This window comes from Macaca thibetana, chromosome 20, assembly GCF_024542745.1.
Source record: "Macaca thibetana thibetana isolate TM-01 chromosome 20, ASM2454274v1, whole genome shotgun sequence".
NCBI classification, from domain to species: domain Eukaryota; kingdom Metazoa; phylum Chordata; class Mammalia; order Primates; family Cercopithecidae; genus Macaca; species Macaca thibetana.
In genome coordinates this window covers 60,166,074-60,186,110 of record NC_065597.1, presented here as the reverse complement: position 1 = coordinate 60,186,110, position 20,037 = coordinate 60,166,074, and the positions used below count along the sequence as shown (strand labels likewise).

General features: G+C 49.2%; 2 protein-coding genes across 2 annotated transcripts in view; one reads left to right on the top strand and one right to left on the bottom strand.

Annotated features, from left to right (window-relative positions):
* Window positions 1–20,037, bottom strand: part of CEP20 (centrosomal protein 20) — a 345,441-nt gene that overhangs the window by 106,778 nt on the left and 218,626 nt on the right. The gene's annotated exons all lie outside the window — the stretch shown is intronic.
* The window catches only part of ABCC1 (ATP binding cassette subfamily C member 1), a 197,366-nt gene that overhangs the window by 27,841 nt on the left and 149,488 nt on the right, over window positions 1–20,037 (top strand). The gene's annotated exons all lie outside the window — the stretch shown is intronic.

The window sequence follows — 20,037 nt, the reverse complement described above, 5'->3', positions numbered from 1 at the left end:
CCCAGCTAGTAAATGACAGGACTGGACTGAAACCCAGGCTGTCTGGCTCCAGGGCCTGGCCAGTACCCCATGCTCCATCTTGCCCCATAAATACCCTGGGGGGTGCCAGAGAGGAGTCTTTTCCAACAGGCTGTGCCAGATGACTTTGGCTCATCTTGGAGGCTGGAGGATTAGTCCGTCTACTAGGGGGGCTTCAGCATTTTGGCATGTGGCTTTATGAGCTGTTTACTCTAACAGTGATGATGACAATGGTCTTAGTAGTGATAATACTGTGGGAGAAGTAACTGCAGCAAACTCAACCCCTAACGAGTCCTCTGTCTTCCCAACATTGTGTGCAATAGCCATGAGAGATGGGTGTTATTCTTTTAATTTGGCACACAGGAACTGGAAGCCAGAGAGGTTGGGTGACTTCCCCCAGACCACACAGCCTGGAAATAGTAGGACCAGGACTTGAGCCCAGATCTGCTGCCCCAGAGCCCATGCCCTTGACTACCATGTCATGGTCAGTCCCTTCGACCCTGCCTGCCCCTGGGCCATCTGTGTTGTGATGCTGGCTGGCCAGGATGGGGAGTGAGGGTTTCAGTTTGGCATAGCACAGGGAGATGGGTGAGCCAGGACACTCCTTGAGATGGGAGGCTCTGGGGTTAGGGGAGAGGGAGTGGTGGAGACTGGGGTGTCTCCGAGGGAGTGTTTGAAGATGACAGTGGTTTTTCCAGTTTCTTGTTCTTAGCTATATTCAAGAAAAGATTAAGCCAGAAAATTTCTCTCTGAGTTTCACAACTTCTGGGAGCTTTTGCAACGTCTGGGTGATGCAGCATTTTCCTGGTTTGAATCCTAAGTGAAGTTTCATTTTCCTTCACTTAACTCATCCTGGCTCTGGCCTGTCTTCCCAGCTGTATTGGCCATCTGGTCCTCTTCTGGCTCTTTGTCCCATTTTTTATGATTTATTTTTATTTTTAAGAGAGATGGGGTCTCACTATGTTGCCCAGTCTGTTCTGGAACTCCTGGACCCAAGTGATCCTCCTTCCTCGGTCTCCCAAAATACCGGGATTATAGGCATGAGCCACCGTGGCCAGCTTGTACCCCCTAAGCTTGTGACTGTCTTCTGTGTATGTCCCTCTTGGAGTGAGGTTCCCTCCTGACTCCATGTTGGCAAATCTTAGCACCTTGGCCATTTGAGATGGAGGTCTGTGTTGCCTAGGCTGGTCCTGAACTCCTGGTCTCAAGTGATCCTCCCATCTTGGCCTTCGAAAGTGCTGGGATTACAGGTGTGAGCCACTGTGCCCAGCCAACCCTTCGTAGATTTTAGTCACTTCAAGAAGCCTGCTTTGACCTCTCGAGTGGAAATAACGACTTCCAGGAGTAGGGTGGTCACGGGGCACCCATCTGTTGTCACATGAATGATTTTATCCATATTAAGGAGGCAGTACATGCAACAGCGAGCTAGCCTGTCTGTGTTGAAATTTTCTTCTTTTTACGGGCTGTACAACTTTGGGCAAGTTGCTTTACTTTTCTGTGCCTTAGTCTCTTCCTCAGCAAAATGGAAAAAATACTGCCCATTTTAAATGGGTGAAAATGAAATATTTAATATATAAATTTTCATCTTCACAATGTCTCTGATGAAAAGCAGGTATTGGTTGCACATGGTGCTCATGCCTGTAATCCCAGCACTTTGGGAGGCCAAGGAGGGAAGATTGCTTGAGGCCAGGAGCTTGAGACCAGCCTGGGGAACATGGCCAGACCACATCTCTTAAAAAAAAAATTTAGCTGGATTTGGTGGCATGCACCTGTGGTTCTAACTTTGGAGGGTGAGATGGGAGGCTCTCCTGAGCTCAGGAGATTGAGGCTGCAGTGAGCTATGATTGCACACCACTGCTTTCCAGCCTGGGTGACAGAGTGAAACCCCATCTCAAAAACAAACATACAACAACAACAACAACAACAACAAAAAACAGGTATTGTCCTTGCTGTATGAATGGGGAAACTGAGTTTTCCTTTTTGCTTTGTGAAACTCTTTTCTGGATATCTTTTTTTTTTTTTTTTTTTTTTTTTTTTGAGACGGAGTCTCGCTCTGCTGCCCAGGCTGGAGTGCAGTGGCCGGACCTCAGCTCACTGCAAGCTCCGCCTCCCGGGTTCACGCCATTCTCCTGCCTCAGCCTCCCGAGTAGTTGGGACTACAGGCGCCCGCCACCGCGCCCGGCTAGTTTTTTGTATTTTTTAGTAGAGACGGGGTTTCACCGTGTTAGCCAGGATGGTCTCGATCTCCTGACCTCGTGATCCGCCCGTCTCGGCCTCCCAAAGTGCTGGGATTACAGGCTTGAGCCACCGTGCCCGGCCATTTCTGGATATCTTTTGCCTCTTATGTGTATCTCTTTGATGGTACTTTGTGCTTTTAAAATCTTTCATAATGTCCATTTATGTACCTACGTTATATTCAAGAGTCTAAGCTTTTTGAGGGCAGGATTTAAATGTGGTTGTTTCTGGTTCAAATCCTGATGCAACCAAAACTCAGTAAATTTTTTAAAAGAATGGGTAGGCTGGTGGTTGGGTCTTCAGAGTCACTAAATACTGGTGGCAGCAGTGGGACCACACAGAAAAGAATGTTAAGGCAGTGGATCTCAATGGGGAGTGATCTGTCTCTCGGAGGATGTTCAGTGATGTCTAGAGACATTTTCGTTGTCACAGTTTGGGGTGGGGGTGCAGTTGCTGTCTATTGGGTTGGGGTCAGGAATGCTATAAACATCCTATGATACACAGGACAGACTTATCCAGCCTAAAACATCAGTAGTGTTGAGGGTGAGAAACCTTGGATTTATTAAGGCAACAAGCAACATATTAATAGCAACAGGAAAAGACATACATTTAAGTTTTTTTTTTGGCCAGGCGTGTTGGCTCACACCTGTAGTCCCAGCACTTTGGGAGGCCGAGGCAGGCGGATCATGAGGTCGACAGATTGAGACCATCCTGGACAACATGGTGAAACCCCATCTCTACTAAAAATACAAAAATTGGCTGGGCGTGGTGGTGCTCGCTTGTAGTCCCAGCTACTTGGGAGGCTGAGGCAGAAGAATCACTTGAACCCGGGAGGCGGACGTTGCAGTGAGTTGAGATTGCGCCACTGCATTCCAGCCTGGAGACAGAGCGAGACTCCATGTCAAAAAAAAAAAAAAAAAAAAAAAAAAAAATTTTTTTTTCCACAAATGCAAAGTAGTCTAGATGAGGTACACTCTTCCTGAGATGATAAAGTGAGGCCTAAGTGTATTTATTAATTCTTTTGAGGAGAGTGTTAAAGGCAGCATGTGCAAGGCAAAGATTTGCATATAGCCAAAATGACCCTGGGGCTAATTCTCTCTCTCTCTTTTTTTTTTTAATAAACAGCTTTGTTAAGATGTAACTCACATACCATATGATGCACCTATAAAGTGTGCCACTCAGTTTAGTATATTCAGAATTGTGCATGCCTCCAGTCTCCAGGTAGGCAAATCTTAGTACCTCGGTCCTTCTTAGATTTTATTTTTTAGAGATGGGGTCTCACTATGTTGCCCTGGCTGGTCTTGAACTCCTGGCCTCAAGCCTTCTTGGTCTTCCTCCCATCTTGGCCTCTTGGCCTTCCAGAGTGACTGTATTCAATATTCAAAGTGACTATAGTCAACATTAGATATTTTTATGACCCTACTTATTTATTTTTATTTTTATTTTTATTTATTTATTTTTTTTTGAGATGGAGTCTCGCTCTGTGGCCCAGGCTGGAGTGCAGTGGCCGGATCTCAGCTCACTGCAAGCTCCGCCTCCCGGGTTTACGCCATTCTTCTGGCTCAGCCTCCCGAGTAGCTGGGACTACAGGCGCCTGCCACCTCGCCTGGCTAGTTTTTTGTATTTTTTAGTAAAGACGGGGTTTCACCGTGTTAGCCAGGATGGTCTCGATCTCCTGACCTCGTGATCCGCCCGTCTCGGCCTCCCAAAGTGCTGGGATTACAGGCTTGAGCCACCGCGCCCGGCCTATTTTTATTTAAGACCTGGTGTGGTGTGTGCCTGGCATTGTGATCACAAATGCTAGCTACACTGAATTGACATTTTGCTGAGACTCGTTCTGATGTCCATTCATAGATTCTATAGGTACTTCCTGAGTGCTTGCCACACCCCAGGAATTCTGCACAGCGAGTGGGGAGTGATATTTTGAGGGACAGCACCAGTGCATTCACTGCCCTAAAGAAACAGTCTAGGGAGAGCGAGACATCGAAAAAATAACATATAAAATAAACATCTGATGGAGACATAGAAAGATGCCAGCCTTCAACAATTTTTGACTTTGAGCAGAGGTTGGCATGCTTTTTCTGTGAAGATTGGGTAATACATACTTTAGGTCTCGCAGGCCCAGGGGCAAATAGTCTTCCTTATAATATGTATATAAAAATTGGCCAGTCATGGTGGCTTATGCCTGTAATCTCAGCACTTTGAGAGGCCAAGGTGGGAGGATTGCTTGAGCCCAGGAGTTTGAGATCAGCCTCAGCAACAAAGTGAGACTCTGTTTGTATTAGTCTGTTCTCAGTGCTGCTATAAAGAACTGCCCAACTCTAGGTAGTTTATAAAGGAAAGAGGTTTAATTGACTTACAATTCCACAGGGCTGGGGAGACCTCAGGAAACTTACACTCACAGTGGAAAGGAAAGCAAACATGTCCTTCTTCACATGGTGGCAGGAAGGAGAAGTGCTGAGCAAAAGCACTTCTTTTGCTGAGAAGTGTTGAGCAAAATCAGATCTCATGAGAACTCACTGTCACAAGAACAGCATGGAGGTAACCACCCCCATGATTCAATTACCTCCCACTGGGTTTCTCCCACGACATGTGAGGATTATGGGAACTACAGTTCAAGATGAGATTTGGGTGGGGACACAGCCAAGCCATATCACTGTCTCTACAAAAAAAAAAAAAAAAGCCAGGCTTGGTAGCTCATGCCTGTATCCCAGCTACTCATGAGGCTGAGATGGGAGAATCGCTTAAGTCCAGGAGGTTGAGGCTACAGTCAGCTATGATCACACCAGTGCACTCCAGCCTGGGCAACAGAGTGAGATGCTGACCAAAAAAAAAAAAAAAAAAAAAAAAGGAAAGAAATCCATTCTTAGCCTGTGTGCTGTACAAAAGCAGACAGCAGGCTAAATTTGGCCCACAGGCTGTGGTTCGCCAACTCATGACCTTTACAAATGGCAATTCACATGGTTCATCTAGTCATAACTGTACATGGTCTATTGGATATTATATAGTATGTTCGTGGCAAATGTCATATAATGTGTAAAGTAACATATACAACATAAAATAACATCTGAGAAATATTTAATGAAAAAATCTGATGAGTACTTAGCAGGCACAGTACAGAGTACCATGAAGTTGTTAAATGGGGGATCTGGCGTGTTTGAGAAAGGGGTGGGGAGATAGGTGGGCCTCCCTCCAGAAGGAATGTTTCAACTGAGAGCTGAAGGATGCCCCTACATTGTGTGTCAGGGCAGTGATGGGGAGAAAGACTCCAGGTAGAGGGAACCCACTCTGCAAAGGCCCTGAGTCATGAAGGGGTCCCTGGAACAGTGAGCTGGGGCTGGACCCACAGGCTGCAGTTGTGGAGATTGTGATCCATCCAGAGAGCTCTGGCTCGGAATAGTTTTCAGCACAGTGAGATGGGATTGGGGCTGTATTTTGGAGCTATACCCTGGCTGCAGTTGGGAAGGGAGTCATGAAACCTGTTTGGAAGCTGGGGTTTTCACCCAGGTCATGCAAATAAGTATCTCTCAGGTGTGGAATGAACTGAGCAAATCACATGTCTTCTAATGGTACACTACACTTTTTTTATTTTTATTTTTTGGTTTTGAGACAGAGTCTTGCTCTGGCTGGAGAGCAGTGGCATGATCATGGCTCACTGAGCGTTGACTTCCCAGGTTCAAGCAATCCTCCTGCCTCCGCTTCCCGGGTAGCTGGGACTACAGGTACCCACTACCATGCTTGGCTAATTTTGGTATTTTTAGTGGAGTCGGGTTTCATCATGTTGGCCAGGCTGGTCTCGTAACTTCTGACCTCAAGTGATCCGCCCGCCTCAGCCTCCCAAAGTGCTGGGATTACAGGTACAAGCCACCGCGCCTGGCCTTTAGTGATATTTTAAAGACTAAATTCCCTTAGGTCTGCCTGGGTCTGCATTTGTTACTACTGTTTCTCACTGTGTGTCTTGAGGTCATCAAAAGTAACTTGAGCCTTTTCCCTTGTTTCTGCCTCCTCAAGGCTTATGAGCCATTAAGCAAAGCCCGATTGTTGTGCGGGTCAGGCTTTTCATGTTTTCTTTAGCTTAAGGAGCAGTTTCTAAGGGAACTCATTGTGTCATTGTTTAGCAAAAGATGGGCAGCCTCCCAAGTGGCAGGCGGTAGGAGCTGGGGGAATACAGTGGGTTCCACCCAGTCTGTGGTGGGGTGGGATGCCTGCAGAAGGAAGTAAGATGAGGAAGCCCTTTGTGCACAGATGTGCGGCAGCCTCCAAGGTCCAGTTTTTAAGTGAAAACGTGAAGATCCACTTGGTGTATTTGCTATGATACCTCTGTAAAAAAGCATACAAGTAAGAATTACATGGTTATATTTGCTTGTATTCCTAAGGAATTCCAGAGGGATACATGAGAAACTAAAAGAGGTGGTTACATTTGGGCAGAGTAACTTTTTTTTTTTTTTTTTTTGAGGGGGAGTCTCGCTGTGTCGCCCAGGCTGGAGTGCAGTGGCCGGATCTCGGCTCACTGCAAGCTCCGCCTCCCGGGTTTACGCCATTCTCCTGCCTCAGCCTCCCCAGTAGCCGGGACTACAGGCGCCCGCCACCTCGCTTGGCTAGTTTTTTGTATTTTTTAGTAGAGACGGGGTTTCACTGTGTTAGCCAGGATGGTCTCGATTTCCTGACCTCGTGATCCGCCCGTCTCGGCCTCCCAAAGTGTTGGGATTACAGGTTTGAGCCACCGCGCCCGGCCCAGAGTAACTTTTTACTGTTTACCTTGATATATGTGTATTTACTTTTTTTTTTTTTTTTTTGAGATGGAGTCTCGCCCTGTCACCAGGCTGGAGTGCAATGGCACAATCTTGGCTCACTGCGTCCTCCGCTTCCCGGGTTCAAGCAATTCTCCTGCCTCAGCCTCCCGAGTAGCTGGGCTCTTAGGGGCGCGCCACCACGCCTGGCTAATTTTTTGTATCTTTAGTAGAGATGGGGTTTCACCATGTTGGCCGGGCTGGTCTTGAACCCCTGCCCTCGTGATCTGCCTGCCTTGGCCTCCCAAAATGCTGGGATTAAAGACGTGAGCCACCATGCACGGCCTGCATATGTATTATATAAACATATGCACACACCTGCATACATACACACACATATATTTTTTAAAAATTGAGTCATGGCCAGGTGCGGTGTGGGTCACACCTGTAATCCCAGCACTTTGGCAGGCGAAGGTGGGAGGATTGCCTGAGCTCAGGAGTTCGAGACCAGCCTGGGCAACGTGGAGAAACCCCTGTTCTACAAAAATTGGCCGGGCATGGTGGCATACACCTGTGGTCCCAGCTGCCCGGAAGGTTGAGGTGGGAGGATTGCTTGAGCCTGGTAGGTAGAGGCTGCAGTGAGCCATGATCACACCAGTGCACTCCAGCCTGGGTGACAGTGTGAGACCCTGTCTTAAAAACAAAAAGAGTCATATATTGCCTATTTAAAAAATAAATTCCTGTATTCCATCATCACCAGCTACTGCCATTCTAAAGCATTTTCCTAAGCAGCTCCACTGTGGTTGTAGCGGGTATTTCAGAAAGGCGTTAGAAATGCCCTGGGAGGGCAGAACCTGGGGCTTCACTGGAGGTGCTGTTGGGCTCAGTCTAATGTCAAGGCAGGAGCATGGCAAGGGTATTGAGGCGTGAACAAGCATCACTCAGCAAGGTGACGCGTGTTCATGCCTCGATACCCTTGTTTCCCCACCAGCTCTATTTTTATTGCCTGCTCTGTTGGTTTCTTTTTCTTGTTTTTTTTTTCTTTTGAGACTCAGTTTTGCTTTTATTGCCCAGGCTGGAGTGCAGTGGCACCATCTCAGCTCACTGCAACCTCCGCCTCCTGGGTTCAAGTGATTCTCCTGCCCCAGCCTCCCAAGTAGCTGGGACTACGGGTGTGTGCCACCATGCCCAAGTAATTTTTATATTTTTACTAGAGACGGGGTTTCTTCATGTTGGTCAGGCTGGTCTTGAACTCCTGACCTCAGGTGATCCTCCTGACCTCAGATGATCCTCCTGCTTTGGGCTCGCAAAGTGCTGGGATTACAGGTGTGAGCCACTGTGCCCAGTCTCTATTGGTTTCTTATTGCTGGTATTGCCGTAAACTTGGTGACTGAAAACAACACATATCATTCTAGTTCTCGGGGGTCAGAAGTCCAAAATGCATGGTTCGTGTTCCTTCCGGAAGCTCCCAGGGACAATCCATGGCCTGGCCCTGTCCAGCATCTAGAGGCCACCTGCATTCCTCAACTCGTGGCTTTGTGTCCCTCCACCCCTGCTTGTATTGTCAAATCTCCTTTACTTTTTTTTTTCTGACTCAGAATCTCACTCTGTCCCTGAGGCTGGAATGCAATGGTGTGATCTCAGCTCACTGCAGTCTCTGCCTCCCAGGTTCAAGTGATTCTCCTGCCTCAGCTTCCCGAGTAGCTGGGATTATAGGTGCACACCACCACGCCCGGCTAATTTTTGTATTTTTAGTAGAGACGGGGTTTTACCGTGTTGGACAGGCTGGTCTTGAACTCCTGACCCCGGGTAATCTACCCGCCTCAGCCTCCCAAAGTACTGGGATTATAGGCGTGAGCCACCACGCCCGGCCTCAAATCTACTTTTCTGACTCAGATAGTCCCACCGTCCTCTCGCCCCTCTCACATTGGGCCTACCTAGATCATCTAGGACAGGGGTCCCCAACTCCTGGGTCATGAACCAGTAGCGAGCGGTCCGTGGCCTGTTAGGAACTGAGCCATGCAGCAGGAACTGAGTGGCGGTCGAGCCAGCATTCCCACCTGAGTTCCACCTCCTGTCAGATCAGTGGCTGCATTGGATTCTCATAGGAACTTGAACCCTATTGTGAACTGTGCATGCGGGGGACTTAGGCTGTGTGCTCCTTATGAGAATCTAATGCCTGATGATCTGAGGTGGAACAGTTTCATCCTGAAAGCCACCTGCCTCCATCCCTGGCAAAATTGTCTTCCACTAAATCCATCCCTGGTGCCAAAAAGTGTGGGGACCGCTGATCTGGGACATTCTCCCCATTCTAAAGTCCTTAATTATACCTGCCGAGTCCTTTTAGTTCTGGAGATGGGGATGTAGGCATCTTTAGAGGCTGTTCTGTGTACAGCACCTGTGCAGCTTAGTTCCAGGCACATAGTGGGGGCTCAGTACATCTTTGTTGAATGACACAGTGAATCATTTGGTTAGGCTAGAGAATGTGGAAGGAGGCCAGGTGCAGTGGCTAACCTGTAATCCTGAAGCCAAGGCAGGTGAATCACTTGAACTCAGGAGTTTGAGACCAGCCTGGACAACATGGTGAAACCCCATCTCTCCTAAAAATAGAAAAATTAGCTGGGTATGATAGTGTGTGTCTGTAGTCCCAGCTACTCAGGAGGCTGAGGCAGGAGGATCACCCGGGGTCAGGAGTCCAAGACCGGCCCAGAAGGTGGAGGTTGCAGTGAGCCGAGATCATGGCACTGCAGTCTAGTCTGGGCAACGGAATGAGACCCTGTCTCGGAAAAAGAGAGAATGTGGAGGGATATAGCAAGAAGTGGATCTGGAGTTTTAATAGTAGAATTTATTGAGCACCTACTATGTGCTCTGGCTTATGTTTAATGAAGTGCTTATTTGCATAATGTCAGTATTCCCATTTCACAGATGTGGAAACTGAGGTTTAGTTGCTGGCCTAGTATTACAGGGTGAGGAGCTGAAGCCCCATCTGCCTTGACGAGGGGTGCATTAGGGATGTGGACTAGAAACTTGGTCAGGGAGGGATTCTGTTCAAACGTGGCTGCTTAGCTTTGACACTGTTGACATTTGGGGCCAAATATTTCCCGTCCTGGGGGCTGTCCTGTGCATTGTGGCCTTTAAGCAGTATCCCTGGCCTCTGTCCACAAAGTGCCAACAGCACTACCCTCTTCCCAAGTTGTGATAACCCAGGGTGTTTCCAAATGTTGTCACATGTCCCCTGAGGGACGAACTTGCCCCCACTTGAGAACCATGGTGTTAAAACATAGATCACGGCACATCAACTCCATGCTTTTCAGGTCACTCCGAGTGAAAATCAAAATCCCTCCGATGGCCTGTGTGTCCCGCACTGTCTCCTCCCTGCCTTCTGCCTTCCTCCCTGTCTTCATGTGTGTTACTCTTGAGACCTGTTGGCCTCTCTGTGGTTTCTCAGAAATGCCAGGCCTGGTCTGACCTCAGGACCTTTGCACTGGCTGTTTTCTCTGCTTGGTGTGCCCTTTGTCCAGATGGCCATTTGGTTTGCTCCCTTGTTTCCTTCTATCCTGTATTTGTTTGTTTATTTTTAATTGAGACGGAGTCTTGCTCTGTTGCCCAGGCTGGAGTGCAGTGGTATGATCTCGGCTCACTGCAGCCTCCACCACCCGGGTTCAAGGGATTCTTGTGCCTCAGCCTCCTGAGTAGCTGAGATTACAGGCGTGCACTACCCCACCCGGCTAATTTTTTGTATTTTTAGTAGAGACAGGGTTTCGCTATGTTGGCCAGGCTGGCCTTGAACTCCTGGCCTCAAGTGATCCACTTGTCTTGGCCTCCCAAAGTGCTGGGATTATAGGCGTGAGCCACTGTGCCTGGCTCAATCCTCTGTTTAAATACCCGTCCTCAGCAAGGCCTGCCCTCTTCTCTGAGTCCTTTTCATCACACATGTCTTCATATCCTCTCCCTTCTAAACCATCTGTCTCTTCTCTTTAGGCTGTCAGCTCCAGGAGGGCCGGCCTTTGGTCCCCACCGTTCGCTGCTGGGCCCTCAGCCCTAGGAACCATGCTCCGTAAATGGATGAATGCTGTCTGTCCTGTTACTGCAATGTCCCCAGACATGTCCCTATGCCCAGCACATGCCTGACCCCTCACAAGACCCTGGAACATGACTAAGAGATTTATCTGGTGAAGCATGAGAGTCTGATAAGAGGAGAGGAAGTGGCTGGGGAGCAACCTTGCAAAGATAGCCAGGGCTAGATGGAGGAAACGAGGACGAGTGTCAGCTTCATAGGATGGGCCTCCCATGAGAGGCCTCGTGGTGCTTGGGAGAGTTGGGGTGAAAGCAGGTTGGAACAAGATGCTTGCTGCTGACATTTGGGTAGTGTGATGGGCAGCCTGACCTCTGCTTTCTTTTCAGTGCTTAACAGCATTGAAGCCCTGTTAAGACAGGATCCTTAGGGCTGGCCACAGTGGCTCATCCTTGTGATCCCAGCACTTTGGGAGCCCGAGGTGGGAGCAGACTGGGCAACATAGCAAGACCCCATCTCTGAAAAAAAAAATACAAAAATTAACCAGGGTTGGTGGTGTGCACCTCTAGTCCCAGCTACTTGAGAGGCTGAGGCAGGAGGATCACTTGAGCCTGGGAGTTCAAAGCTGTAATGAGCTATAATTACACCATTGCACTCCAGCCAAGGAGACAGAGCAAGACTGTCTCAAAAAAAAAAAAAAAAGGAGACTTAGTTTCGCATGTAACTGTGTTCAGTTCTGCGTCTTGAACGTGAGGATTTGTGGTACCTGCCTGGATGGAGCAAGGACGGCCGTGCCCCTGCCTTCCTGGGTGTTAGGGATAAGCCTGGAAATTGCCCCTGTGATGTTACTGGGCTTCATTCTTAGCTCTGCTGAGTTAGGGGGCAGGGTGGGGTGCAGCATGCCAGGGCTCGTCACCACCCACGCAATGCTGACTCTAGCCGCCTTCCTCTCACCCCATGCCCCTGCTAGCTGTGCTTGCCTCCTGCTGTGTTGGGGCCAGGAGACTTTAGCCTTTCTCCGGATCTTTTCAGGACTGCAGTGGGAAAATGAATGCCACATGCTGTGTCTCTAAACAGGATTAATGTTCAGAGGCCCAGCGGGTGCCCTGACCTAACCACAGGGCCTCTTGGACTCCTTTTCTCAGCTTTCTTTGGCTTCTGAGCTGTCCCTTTGCAGCATTGTTTCTGAGCGTGGCGTTTAGGAGCAGCCTCTCACCTTGCCTTTCGCCCCTCGAAGCCGGTCTGTTCCTTGGTTGGTTGTGCAGAAGAGTTGCTGTGGTTTGAATCCAGGACCCTCGAGGTCCTGCCTCTGTGACTCATGGGACATCTTCTCACCTGTTTGTCTCTGCGTTCCTCTCTGTAAGGTGGGAGTCATTATGGTACCTTCCTCATAGACTACTAGGGTGATAAAATGGAGCAATGTACGTGAAACCTGAACACAGTGCCTGGTATGCAGTCAGTGCTTACAAAGAGCTATGATTTTGTTTTTATTTCTTTTTCTTTGAGACGTGGTCTCATTCTCTGACCCAGGCTGGAGCGTATTAGCGTAATCACGTCTCACTGCAGCTTCCCATTCCCGGGCTCAAGTGAGCCTCCCACCTCAGCCTCCCAAGTAGCTGGGATTACAGGTGTGAGCCACTGTGCTTGGCACCATTCAGCAATTTTTTTTTTTTTTTTTTTTTTTTGTGACAGAATCTGGTTCTGTCACCCAGGCTGGAGTACAGTGGTGTGATCTCAGCTCACTGCAACCTCTGTCTTCCGGGTTCAAGTGATTCTCCTGCCTCAGCTTCCCAAGTAGCTGGGATTACAGGCGCCCACCACCACACCTGGCTAATTTTTGTATTTTTAGTAGAGACAGGGTTTCACCATGTTGGCCAGGCTGGTCTCGAACTCCTAACCTCAGGTGATCCGCCCACCTCGGCCTCCCAAAGTGCTGGGATTACAGGCATGAGCCACTGTGCTTGGCCAGGGATCACTGTCTTAATATGTGAATTAGGCGATGCCATGCCTCTGCTTAATGCCCTCCCAGGGCCTCCTGTGAGAATTAGAACAAAAAATCGATGCTCCGTACCGTGACTCCAAGATCGGCTATGCTGTGGCCCCGGTGACTTCTCCTCCTGCTCCATCTTGGGTCCTGGCTTATTGCTGCAGCGACCGCCCTCCCCTCCCCCAACTGTGGCCTTTGCCAGTGCTATCTCTGCCTGGTATGTGCTTCCTAAAATCGTTGCACAGCCAGCTCTTCCTGACCCTTCCAGTCTGCGGGGATGTCATCTGCTCAGATCCCCACTCTGGTGCTTCCTGTCCTGACACCCCTTCTCCTTCCTTCACAGCAGGTACCGCTCTTTGTCATTAAGTTCTTATGTGTGAGCTTTCATCTTTGATGGACTATGCGTCTTAAGAGGGCAGAGATATCATTTCTGATTTCCCCCCATGCCTGTGACTAGCCCAGGTCTAGGCACATAGTAGGTGCTCAGTAAACAGTCATCAAATGATCAATTGAATGCATGACAGGAAGCCTGCACTTCTGTGTGTTAATCCGTATCTTGGCTGCTGGGAACAACAGCTCCTGGAACCTGACCCTTGGGTCACCTTACTCTGAACCCTTGTGATAACTCTGTGATAGGTGGGTTCTAGAATTAGTCTCATTTCACAGATGAAGAAATCAAGGCCTGGTGAGGTGAACTGACTTGCTTTAGGGCAGTGGGGATGACTTTGCCTCTCTGGAGATACTTGGCAATGTCCAGAGACAGTTGTGATTGTCACAACTTGAGGAGGTGGGGAGTGCTATTATCATCTAGTGGTAGAGGCCAGCGTGGCCACTCAGTATCTTACAATGCACAGGATGGCCCCCTACAACCAAGGATTATTTGGGCTCAAATATCAGCGGTTCTGAGGTTGAAGAAGCCCTGCTTGAGGGCACACATCTGTAAGTGGCGGAGATGGGAACCTAGACCCTGAACCTTGTGTTGTTAACCACTACCCTGGCGCTGCTCACATTCGGGGGTGGGTGGGTGGGAGGAGTTGTAGAATGTTTCCATGTCTGAGTCAAAATCTTGCTTCTCTGCTCTGGAGAGATGAGTTTGGAATCTGTGAGGCCTGAGGCCATTCACTTGATCTCTGGCCTTGGAGATCTTGCCTCCAAGCCACCTCAGGCTCCATCTGTCTGCCATGCACCTTGTAAATGCCTTAGAATTCTGGCTGGGTGTGGTGGCTCACACCTCTAATCCTGGCACTCTAGGAGGCCGAGGCGGGCAGACTGCTTGAGTTCAAGACCAGCCTGGGCAACATAGTAAAACCCTGGATCTACGAAAGATAGAAAAATTAGCCAGGCATGGTGGTGTGTGCCTGTAGTCCCAGCTACTTGGGAGGCTGAGGCAGGAGGATTGCTGGAGCCCAGGAGATAGAGGCTGCAGTGAGCTGTGATGGTGCCACTGCACTGAAGCCTGGGCAACAGAGTGAGAGCCTGTCTCAAAAAACAAAACCAGCCAACCAACCAAACAAAAAGGCCTTAGTGTTCCAAGCACCTGGTTTAGAGGTGGTGGAACTCAGTGTCAGACTCTCCATGGGTTCAAATCCTGGCTCTGTTTCTTTTAGGTTTATGAGCCCAAGCCATTTACATAAACTCTCCGGACCTCGGAGCCCTTGCCAGGAAAGGGGAGAGTTTTAATAGTCCTGACTTTGTAGGGCTGTTGGAAAGTTTAAATGGACTATGCTTGGGAAGCACTTATCACCGTGCCTGGCATGGTCACTCTGGCTGTTATTATTGGCACCCAGTAAATACATGCTTTCTTTTTGTTTCCAACTCAGCATTTAGAAATGTCCTACCCTTCAATTCCTGCTGCTGTTATTTATTTATTTGAAGTGCGAACTAGCTTTCTTATTATTATTTTAGAAATAATGCATGCAGAGGAGAAAATTCAAACAGTACAAAAGATAATAAAACAAAAATTAATGGTTGCCTTCCTCTCCCTCGTTTCAGGCTTACCCCCTGCACATTAATTAGCTTTTTTTCTTGTTTTTTTTTTTTTTTTTTTTTTTGATATTAAGTCTTGCTCTGTTGCCCAGGCTGGAGTGCAATGGCGTGATTTTGGCACACTGCAACCTCCGCCTCCTGGGTTCAAGTGATTCTCCTGCCTCAGCCTCCCAAGTAGCTGGGATAGGGCGGTTCATGAGGTCAGGAATGTGACACCAGCCTAGCCAACATAGTGAAACCCCGTCTCTACTAAAAATGCAAAAATTAGCCAGTCATGGTGACAGCCGCTTGTAATCCCAGCTACTTGGGAGGCTGAGGCAGGAGAGTCGCTTGAACTTGGGAGGCGGAAGTTGCGTGAGCTGAGATCACAACATTGTACTCCAGCCTGGGCGACAAGAGCAAAACTCCGTCTCAAAAACAAAACAGCAAATTCCTGACCGTATGCCGCTTGCAGGTTATGTATGACCAGGCCTATTTCTGTATCTGTAAAATGGGTTAGGTTATAGTACCTGAATCCTAGAGTTGTGTGTGAGGATGAAATGTAATGTGAAACACTTAGAGTGCTGCTTGGCTGATGCAGCTAATGAATCTTCCCTCTTACTCTTTCTGTAAACAGAAGGTGGCACAGATTTCTTCGTTTCTTTCTGCACTTTGCTGAAATGTCACCTTGGCCCAGAGGCCCTTTCTGTCTCCCTGATACAGAACTAGCACCCGCCCGCCCACCGTTATGCTTCATCCACTTTCTTCTTCTTCAAGCCATTTGCTCCCGTTGGGCATACATAGAGTTGTTTTTTTTTTTTTTTAACCTGTTTGTAGTTTTGGCCTCTTCCCATACAGTGAAACGGTGTGAGACTGGAGACTTTATTTTACTTGCACATGACCTTGGCACATGGTAGAAGTCCCTGATAAATGTCCACTGAGCAAGAGGATCCTGACTGTTGCAAGTGACTTATTTATTTATTTTTGAGACAGGGTCTCAATCTTTCGCCTAGGCTGGAGTTCGGTGGTTCAGTCATAGCTCACTGCAGCCTCGAACTCCTGGGCTCAAGTGATCCTCCTTCGTCAGCCTCTTGAGTAGCTGGGACTAAAGGCAAGCATCGTCACATCTGGCTACTTTTAAATTTTTTTATTTGTAGAGCAGGGGGAGTCTCGCTCCATTGCCAACTTTGGTCTCGAACTCCTGGGCTCAAGTGATCCTCCTGCCTTGGCCTCCCAAAGTGTTGGGATTACAGGTGTGCACTACCATGCCCAGCTAGGTTTTTTTTGTTTTTTTTTTTTTTGAGATGGAGTCTCACTCTGTTGCCCAGGCTGGACTGCAGTGGCGTGATCTCGCTCACCACAACCTCCACCTCCCGGGTTCAAGCGATTCTCCTGCCTCAGCCTCCCGGGTAGCTGGGAATACAGGCACCCACCACCATGCCCGGCTAATTTTTGTACATTTAGTAGAGAGGGGGTTTCACTATGTTGACCAGGCTGGTCTTAAACTCCTGACCTCGTGATCTGCCCGCCTTGGCCTCCCAAAGTGCTGGGATTATAGGCGTGAACCACTGTACCCGGCCAGCTAAGTTTTTAAATGTTTTTGTACAGACACAGTCTCACTGTGTTGCCCAAGCTGATCTGAAACTCCTGGCCTCAAGCTATCCTCCCACCTCAGCCTCCTGAAGTGCTGTGATATATAGGCATGAGCCACTGCACCCAGCGGGTTGTGAGTTATTGAGATGGTTGTATTGGGAGTGGATGCTCAGGCCTCAGTGGAACTCGTGGTACACAGTAGGTCCTCATGACCTCCGTCAGTGGCAGTTGAGATTCGTGATCACTTTTTCTGCCTGTTGTCTGCCCCATCTCTCTGTGGCCTCCTCTCCTGTCCTGGAGTTGGCTGACTGGGTCCCTGGCAGGGCTGCCTGCTTTATCCCTGCAGGCCCTGGCGGAGCATCTGTCCAGAACCTGCGCCATCCGAATGGGAGCAGTAGGGGTGTAGGGGAAAGTTAGTGAGCCGCCAGGTGCACGAGGACTTCCAAGATAATCACGGCTGAACCAGGAAGGCAGGTCAAAGCCAGGGTCATGTACAGGAAGGAGGTCAGCACCAGGGTCATGTATGTGAAGACTTAGATCAATGCCTGGTGCCTTAGTCATCATCATTCAGCCCAGAAAAGATGACGCCATGCAATAGGAATTATATGAACGCATGAAGGTCAGGGGCCACTCGGACTTGGACGGGGTCCTGAGCTTCTTGAGTGTCAGGGCTGAGGTCATGGAGATACAAGAACTTGACCAAGCTGGTGAGGTGTCCCGCAAAGAGAAGCCTCTGTTGGAGGGAACTGGGAGCTGGGGAGGACATGAGCTTTCTCTCTTTTTCTTTTTTTTTGGGACGGAGTCTTGCTCTATTGCCCAGGCTGGAGTGCAATGGTGGAATCTTGGCTTACTGCAACCTCCGCCTCCTGGGTTCAAGCGATTCTCCTGCCTCAGCCTCCCAAGTAGCTGGGACTATAGGCCTGTGCCACCATGCCCGGCTAATTTTTTTTTTTTATTTTTAGTAGAGATGGGGTTTCACCGTGTTAGCCAGGATGGTCTTGATCTACTGACCTTGTGATCCACCTGCCTTGGCCTCCCAAAGTGCTGGGATTATAGGCGTGAGACACCGTACCTGGCCGACGTGCACTTTCTCTATGAAGATTTCCATGGGCCAGGTTAGGGGCAGGGCCTGGGCTGGTGCGGTGACTGGTGACCGTGTGCTTCAGGACTCATCTCTTGTGGCTGAATTGCGTGTCGGACAGTTGGGTTCTTCTGATTCTGCTCAGAGAGTGGTGGGCCTGGCTGGCTGGATTTCCCTAGATTAGGAAGCAGCCTTGGATAGCTGTGATTCTTTGAGTTGGGAACAGCAAGTGGCCTGCAGACTCCCGGGGAATCATCCCTTCCTTGAGCCTTTAGATATTGCCCAGTATTCACCGTTTTTCCCAGAAGCCTCCAGTAGTGAGAGTCGCGCTTCTCACCTCCTGGAGTTGTTCAGGACACATTAGGGTCCCTGCCAGTAAGGAACACCCAAGAGGCCTCGATACTTTTTTTTTTTCTGAGACAAAGTCTTGCTCTGTCACCCAGGCTGGAGGACAATGACCTGATCTCGCTCACTGCAACCTCCACCTCCCGGGTTCAGGCCATTCTTGTGCCTCAGCCTCCCGACTAGCTGGAATTACAGGCATTTGGCACCATGGCCGGCTAATTTTTTTGTATTTTTTAGTAAGGATGGGGTTTCACTATGTTGGCCAGGCTGGTCTTGAACTCCTGGCCTCAAGTGATCTGCCCTCCCCAGCCTCCCAAAGTGCTGGGATTTCAGGTGTGACCCACTGCGCCCAGCCCCGATACTTTTTTTTGTCTTTGAGACAGAGTCTCTTGCTCTGTCACACCCAGGCTGGAGCGCAGTGGGATGGTCATAGCTCACTGCAGCCTCAACCCCCTAGGCTCAAAAGATCCTCCCAGCTCAGCCTCCTGAGTAGAGGGGACTACAGGTCTGCAGTACCACGCCTGGACAATGTTTAAATTTTTTTGTGAAGACAGGGTCTTACTATGTTGCCCAGGCTTTTCTTGAACTCCTGAGCTCAAGCAGTCCTCCCGTCTCAGCCTCCCAAAGTGCTGGGTTTACAGGCGTGAGCCACTGTGCCTGGTCCCCAGATGCTCTTAGCTTTGTGACCTACGCTGTTGGCCGCTGTAGGGGCCGTGACGGAGGTGATGTGGGGGTGGATGGCAGGGGTGACCCATGTTGGCTGCTTTCTGCAACAGTCAAAGTTCATGGTCAGAGTCAGATTTCCTCTTGTGATGCCTTCCTTCCGCTCCCTCCCACAGCTGCCCTCTGGGTCTGGGCTGGCCATCTGGCTTGAGCAGGAAGCTTGCGTGTGCTGGTCAATTTGCTTTCTGCGGAGGAAACACCTTCCTTTGCTCAGTGTTTCCTGACCTCTCCTTCCTTGGAGTTCCGGTGTCCTTAAATGCTCTCTGATTTCTTCTGTAGCTCACTTTCTTGCTTGAAAGGACAACTTTTCTTCATCCTTTAAACTTTTTATCTCTGGGCAATACAGTGGTGGTGGCAGTGGTGATTATTACTAACTGTTAGTATCTGCTCCTACGGTTTATTGTCTCTAGACTGTATGAGCATCTGTCACGCATTGTGCCATTGAATGCTCTCCAGAGCTCTTCCAAATGATGTGTTTTCCTGACTTTAAAAAAAAATTAAAAAAAATTTTTTTAAATAAATGAGGTCTTGCCAGGTGCAGTGGCTCACGCCTGTAATCCCAACACTTTGGGAGGCTGAGGTGGGCGGATCACCTGAGGTTGGGAGTTCAAGACCAGCCTGGCTAACACAGTGAAACCCCGTCTCTACTAAAAATATAAAAAATTAGCCGGGTGTGGTGGCAGGTGCCTGTAGTCCTAGCTACTCGGGAAGCTGAGGCAGGAGAATAGCTCGAACCTGGGAGGCGGAGGTTGCGGTGAGCTGAGATCTCGCCATTGCACTCCAGCCTGGGCAACAAGAGCGAAATTCCGTCTTATAAAAAAAAAAAAAAAAAAAAGAAAGAAATGGGGTCTCACCGTGTTGCCCAGGCTGGTCTAGAACTCCTGGGCTCAAGCTGTCCTCCCATTTCGGTCTCCCAAATTGCTGGGATTAAAGGTGTGAGTCTCTGTGCCCAGGCTTTTCTTTCTCCCTTTCCCTTTCCCTTTCTATCTTTCTTTTCCCTCCTTCCTTTCTCCCTCCCCTTCCTTTCCCTTTCCTTCCCTCCTGTCCCCTCTTCTCCCCTCCCCTCTTTCCCTCCTGTCCTCCCTTCCTTCCTTTCTTCCTTTCTTTTTGAGCCTGAATCTAGCTTTGTCACCCAGGCTGGAGTGCAATGGCACAATCTCGGCTCACTGCAACCTCTGCTTCCCAGGTTCCAGCGATTCTTCTGCCTCAGCCTCCCGAGTAGCTGGGACTACAGGTGCCCGCTACCACACTGGCTAATTTTTGTATTTTTAGTAGAGATGGGGTTTCACCGTATTGGCCAGGATGGTCTCGATCTCCTGACCTCGTGATCCGCCCGCCTCGGCCT